We start from the raw sequence: 7,250 nt of genomic DNA, 5'->3' as shown, positions 1-7,250 counted from the left end.
CAAGTGACTTCCAAAAAATATGAGGAATGACAGAAAGAGTTGTCTGCCTGCATGGTCACGTAAAGTCCCTCTGCAACGTTCAGGCATCTATCCTTGGCCTACAGGGCTAGCATATCTGACAGAGATTTCTGTGAAGCAGGATATTCTGAAAGGTTGTTCCTCCTTGTCTTTACAATGTTTGGAAGTCACTTTTTTCTGTGTTCTGCTTATCAAATTAAGACAGCATGTTGTCAGCAGTTGAGGCAAGGGCATTTTCTTTCCCAGGAGTTTACTTTTTCCACAAAGAAAGTAAACTCCATGTGTGATGGGAACCTCTGTCAGCCAATGAACTTTAAGGGGTGGGACAAACTTAGGGTGTGACTATTTGGGTACTTGGAGAAAAATGCCAGGCAGCCCAGGGTTCGCTCTCTCTTTCTGTGGTTCCCATGCTACACAGCTGAGCTTGGACTTCTCATTTCTGTTTCATGAGTTTGCCCCCTTATAATAAAGGAAAATATAATTTGTGTACCTTGCTCTCTCCTCCAGCCCAGCAAGATGCCCAAGGGAAAGAAGGCCAAGGGGAAGAAGGTAGCCCCGGCCCCCGCCATCGTGAAGAAGCAGGAGGCGAAGAAGGTGGTGAATCCTTTGTTTGAGAAGAGGCCTAAGAACTTCGGCATTGGGCAGGACATCCAGCCCAAGAGAGATCTCACGCGCTTCGTCAAATGGCCCCGCTACATTAGGCTGCAGCGGCAGAGGGCCATCCTCTATAAGCGGCTCAAAGTTCCTCCAGCCATTAACCAGTTCACCCAGGCCCTGGACCGGCAAACAGCTACCCAGTTGCTTAAACTTGCCCACAAGTACAGGCCAGAGACCAAGCAGGAAAAGAAGCAGAGGCTGCTGGCCCGTGCTGAGAAGAAAGCTGCCGGCAAAGGGGATGTCCCGACTAAGAGACCACCTGTCCTTCGAGCAGGCGTCAATACAGTCACCACTTTGGTAGAGAACAAGAAGGCTCAGCTGGTGGTGATTGCCCACGACATAGACCCCATTGAGCTGGTGGTCTTCCAGCCTGCTCTCTGTCGCAAGATGGGGGTCCGCTACTGCATCATCAAGGGAAAGGCCAGGCTGGGGCGGCTGGTCCATAGGAAGACGTGCACCACTTTTGCCTTCACACAGGTTAACTCGGAAGACAAGGGTGCTCTGGCCAAGCTGGTGGAAGCTATTAGGACCAATTACAACGACAGATATGATGAGATCTGCCGCCACTGGGGAGGCAACGTCCTGGGTCCTAAATCTGTGGCTCGAATTGCCAAGCTGGAAAAGGCAAAGGCCAAAGAACTCGCCACTAAACTGGGTTAAATGTACTGCTGAGTTTTCTGTATATAAATATAATTATAAAACTTCCAAAAAAAATAATTTGTGTACCTTGTAGCTAGCCTGGTATTTCTCAACCCACGATAATTCAACACATGTGGAGTTTCTTCAGTACCCATTATCTTCTCTGAAGTAGATTGGTGTTGCCAGGAGCAGAAATGTCTCATTGTCATAACAAAGAGCCTATGTTATTAAACATCTTAAATACCAGATTCTATAGATCTCTGAAGTGTTTTAAGATGACTTGTCTATCTAAATATATCTTTGTTTAACCTTGAAAACCTACCCAATGTGACTACAAGTTTGATTATATAATAGGTGACTAATTACTAACCTACATTTCCTTATTTTTTTCCTTTTTTAAATATTTTATTGAGGTCTACATTTTTCTCTATTCCGATCCCTGCCTCTCCCAACCCCACCTCAACCCTCCCCCAAGGTCACCATGCTCCCAATTTACTCAGGAGATCTTGCCTTTTTTAACTTCCCATGTAATTGCTTACCAGGAAAGAGTCTAGCCTACTTCCATCTTGGGCCGGAGCTTCATCACGTCTGACCTCACTTCCCTTCTTCCCAGCATTCTGTTCTGTCTACTCTGCCCACCTAAGGGCTGGCCTATCAACTGGGCCAAGGCAGTTTCTTTATTAACCAATGAAATCAGCACAAAAAGAAGACCCTCCCACATCATTTCCCCTTTTTCTGTTTAAACAAAAAAAGGAAGGTTTTAACTTTAACATAGCAAAATTACATATAACAAAACAGTTATCAAGTAAGAATTACAGTTACAATATTTACGTCTACTTTATCTTTTAACAAAGGAAAACAACTATAACTATCTATCTGTTCTTCAACTCCATCAAGCCTCCAGAAGGATATAATATTACCTAAGTAAATGAGAAGTAAGCAACTTATAAAACTCTAGAAATCACAGAGACATCTCACTGCTTGGACAGTCACACAAAGTTCCTCTGTACCGTTGGGGCATCCATCTTCGGCCTATAGTTTCCAGCAGACATTTCCATGAAGCATGAAATTTCAAAGGCAGTTCAGTCACTATCTGCTGTGTCCTGCAGAATGTCTCGCAGACGCTTTCATGAATTACGAAGCCCGAAAGATCATCTCACCTTTAGGCAAGTTCAGCAGTCCTCTCTCTGAGCGTTCTCTGTGTCCAGTTTATTCAATAGTCCAGGCAAGAGCGATTTCTTGCCCAAATGCCTATCAAACTCCATAAGGAATCTCTTTGATGCCCACCTTCCTTTTGAAGTAGATTGGTGCTGCCAGGAGCAGACGTGTCTCATTGTCATGAAAAGCCCTAAGTTATTAAAACATTTAAAATGTCATATTCTGTAGTCTTTGAAAGATATGAAGAATGCCTATCTGAAATATATCTATGCACATCTAGAAAATCTAACATGTCTAAAAGCTTGACTATTATTGATGATTATTCATTAACAATGTATATACATTACATTGTTATATGAACTACACAATCACAATACCTTAGTCAAGGTCAGAAATACACGTACATATAACAAAATGGACCCTAAATTTATATCAATAGAGTAAAATTTAAACAATTTAAATTATTCATATCTATATTATATTCCCCTTTAAATGTAAAAGAACATTTATAAACAATATTTGGGAATATGGGAGCAGTTTTTTCTCTCCAAACCGCTTCATGCTGAATGGGGGCGCTGTTATTCAGGTCTTTCATGGTATAACCTGTGTACCAGATTCATCTCAGTCAGCAGTTGAGTGAAGTAATTTCTTTGTAATTCAGTGATTTTTAATATATCCAGTTATGCAACTGTGACTACAATTAATTTAGAACCTTCTTGTCATCCCCAAAATAAATACAGACCTAAGATAATTCAAAATCTGACTCATACTGTATATTTATGGACAACTCACCTAACCTTTGTTAGTATGCTGAAAATACATTGTGTGAAATTCACAAGAATAAAAACATATTTTTTTATTTTTTTAATTTATTTATTAAAGATTTCTGCCTTCTCCTCGCCACCGCCTCCCATTTCCCTCCCCCTCCCCCAATCAAGTCCCCCTCCCGCTCAGCCCGAAGAGCAATCAGGGTTCCCTGCCCTGTGGGAAGACCAAGGACCACCCACCTCCATTCAGGTCTAGTAAGGTGACCATCTAATCTGCCTAGGCTCCCACAAAGCCAGTACATGCAGTAGGATCAAAAACCCATTGCCATTGTTCTTGAGTTCTCAGTAGTCCTCATTATCCGCTATGTTAAGCAAGTCCGGTTTTATCACATGCTTTTTCAGACCCAGGCCAGGTGGCCTTGGTGAGTTCCCAATAGAACATCCCCATTGTCTCAGTGTGTGGGTGCACCCCTCGCGGTCCTGAGTTCCTTGCTCGTGCTCTCTCTCCTTCTGCTCCTGATTTGGACCTTGAGATTTCAGTCCAGTGCTCCAATGTGGGTCTCTGTCTCTGTCTCCTTTCATCGCCTGATGAAGGTTAATATTCAGGAGGATGCCTATATGTTTTTCTTTGGGTTCACCTTCTTATTTAGCTTCTCTAGGATCACGAATTATAAGCTCAATGTCCTTTATTTATGGCTAGAAACCAAATATGAGTGAGTACATCCCATGTTCCTCTTTTTGGGTCTGGCTTACCTCACTCAGGATAGTGTTTTCTATTTCCGTCCATTTGCATGCAAAATTCAAGAAGTCCTTGTTTTTTACTGCTGAGTAGTACTCTAATATGTATATATTCCATACTTTCTTCATCCATTCTTCCATTGAAGGGCATCTAGGTTGTTTCCAGGTTCTGGCTATTACAAATAATACTGCTATGAACATAGTTGAGCATATACTTTTGTTGTATGATAGGGTATCTCTTGGGTATATTCCCAAGAGTGGTATTGCTGGGTCCAGGGGTAGGTTGATCCCGAATTTCCTGAGAAACCGCCACACTGCTTTCCAAAGTGGTTGCACAAGTTTGCATTCCCACCAGCAATGGATGAGGGTACCCCTTCCTCCACAACCTCTACACCAAAGGCTATCATTGGTGTTTTTTATTTTAGCCATTCTGACAGGTGTAAGATGGTATCTTAAAGTTGTCTTGATTTGCATTTCCCTGATCGCTAAGGAAGTTGAGCATGACCTTAAGTGTCTTTTGGCCATTTGAACTTCTTCTGTTGAGAATTCTCTGTTCAGCTCAGTGCCCCATTTTATAATTGGGTTGATTAGCCTTTTACAGTCTAGTTTCTTGAGTTCTTTATATATTTTGGATATCAGACCTTTGTCAGTTGCGGGGTTGGTGAAGATCTTCTCCCAGTCAGTGGGTTGCCTTTTTGTCTTAGTGACAGTGTCCTTTGCTTTACAAAAGCTGAAGTAATTTTTGAAGGTGTTCATAGCAACCTTTCAGGAGGGCGTGGTCTATCATACCATATTGGGATGGAAGCAATCCACAGGTTCTCATCTTCAAACACCCGATCTTTGATTAAAAAAAAGCAAAAAATATCAAATGGAAAAAAGAAAGCATATTTAAGAAATTGTGCTGGCATAAGTGGATATCAACATGTAGAAGAATGAAAATAGACCCATATCTATCACCATGCACAAAACTCAGGTCCAAATGGATCAAAGACCTCAACATAAAGCCATCCACACTGAACCTTATAGAAGAGAAAGTGGGAAGTACACTTGAATACATTGGCACAGGGAACCACTTCCTAAATATAACCCCAGCAGTGCAGACACTGAGAGAAATGCCTAATAAATGGAACCTCTTAAAACTGAAAAGCTTCTGTAAAGCAAAGGACACGTTCAACAAGACTAAACAACAGCCTACAGAATGGGAAAAGATCTTCACTAACCCCACATCAGACAGTGGTCCAGTCTTCAAAATATACAAAGAACTCAAGAAATTGGTCATCAAAAGAACATGTAATCCAATAAAAAAAAAACAACATGAAGTAAAGACCTAAACAGAGAACTCTCAACAGAGGAATCTAAAATGGCTGAAAGACACTTAAGGAAAAGTTCAACATCCTTAGTCATCAGAGAAATGCAAATCAAAACAACTCTGAGATCCCATCTTATACCTGTAAGAATGCCAAGACCAAAAACACTGATGACAATTTATGCTGGGGAGGTTGTAGGGTAAAGGGAACACTCTTGCAATCCTCATGGGAGTGCAAGCTTGTACAGTCTCTTTGGATGTCAGTGTGGCAGTTTCTCAGAAAATTAGGAAGCAACCTTCCTCAAGACCCAGTAATACCACTTTTGGATATATATATATCTAAAGGATGCTCAATCGTGCCACAAAGACATGTGCTCAACTATGTTCATAGAAGAATTGTTTGTCCTAGTCAGAAACTGAAAAAAACCTAAATGACTTTTGACTGAAGAACTGATCAGGAAAATGTGGTTCATTTCCACAATGGAGTATTAAACAGCAGAAAAAAATAATGACAGCTTGAATTTTGAAAAAAGGATGGAGCTAGAAAACATCAGTTTGAGTGAGGCAACCCAGACACAGAAAGACAATTGTCACATGTACTCACTCATAGGTGGTTTTTAAACATAAAGCAAAGAAAACTAGCCCACAAATCACAATCCCATATAACCTAGACAACAAGAGGACCCTAAGAGAGGCATACATAGATCTAATCTATATGGGAAGTAGAAAAAGACAAGATCTCCTGAGTAAATTGGTAACGTGAGGACCTTGGGAGAGGGTTAAAGGGGATGGGAGAGGCAGGGAGGGGAGCAGAGAAAAATGAAGAGCTCAATAAAAGTCAGTTTAAAAAGTGTATAATATATGTAATATATTACAATTTTTAAATTTGAATATATTTTGATCATAGTCTAGTCTTTCCCTAGGGAGACCTCAAGCCTCTAAGCGAAATCTTTAAAGGGGACAATGATTCAAATTCCAGTAGACAGCTTTCAGATGCTGCCAGACAGGTACTCTCCCAGGTACAGCATGCTATACAAAAACCAGCAGATACTTATATGAATTATGAACAGCCTTGGCAAGCATGTATATCACCCACAAAACTTGCTCCTACAGCAGTTTTATGGCAAAACGGGCCACTCTTATGGATGCACCTTCCTGTATTGTCAATTAAGGTATTAAACCCTTATTTTGAAGCAGTAGCTTGCTTAGCACAGATGATCAGGATAGAATATAGGAGATATTTTGGCAAGGAACAAGCTATGATGAATGTTCCTTATACTACATAACGAATTGAGTGGTTATTCCAAAATAGTGGGTTTTTTGGGCAGTTGTGTTTGCTCAATTTCAAGGCCAGATTAATCATCTTTTTCCAGCTGACCCTTTGCTGCAGTTTATGCAACTGCATTCATTCATTTTCCCTAAAGCAGTAGCAAAAGATCATTTAAAGGACACTTTGTTAATCCATCACATAAATAAACTGAAAGAAAAAAACATATGATCATTTCATTAGATGCTGAAAAAGCATTTGACAAAATTCAACATCCCTTTATGATAAAAGTATTGGAGAGATTAGGGATACAAGGGTCATACCTAAATATAATAAAAGCTATATACAGCAAGCTGACAGCTAACATTAAATTAAATGGAGAAAAACTCAAAGCCATCCCACTAAAATCAGGAACACGACAAGGCTGTCCACTCCCTCCATATCTCTTCAATATAGTGCTTGAAGTTCTAGCAATAGCAATAAGACAACATAAGGGGATCAAGGGGATTCGAATTGGAAAGGAAGAAGTGAAACTTTCATTATTTGCAGATGATATGATAGTGTACATAAGCAACCCCCAAAACTCCACAAAAGAACTTTTACAGCTGATAAACAGCTTTAGTAATGTGGCAGGATACAAGATCAACTCCAAAAATCAGTCGCCTTCTTATACACAAAGGGTATGGAAGCAGAGAGGAAA

At 40.5% G+C, this 7,250-nt stretch overlaps 1 pseudogene; it reads left to right on the top strand.

Annotated features, from left to right (window-relative positions):
- Window positions 1-527: 527 nt before the first annotated feature.
- On the top strand, window positions 528-1,392 carry LOC142840615 (large ribosomal subunit protein eL8 pseudogene; annotated as a pseudogene).
- Window positions 1,393-7,250: the final 5,858 nt, after the last annotated feature.

This window comes from Microtus pennsylvanicus, chromosome X (assembly GCF_037038515.1).
Source record: "Microtus pennsylvanicus isolate mMicPen1 chromosome X, mMicPen1.hap1, whole genome shotgun sequence".
In the NCBI taxonomy this organism is placed as follows: Eukaryota; Metazoa; Chordata; class Mammalia; order Rodentia; family Cricetidae; genus Microtus; species Microtus pennsylvanicus.
The sequence above is the reverse complement of the archived record's forward strand: the minus strand, read 5'-3'. Positions and strand labels throughout refer to the sequence as shown.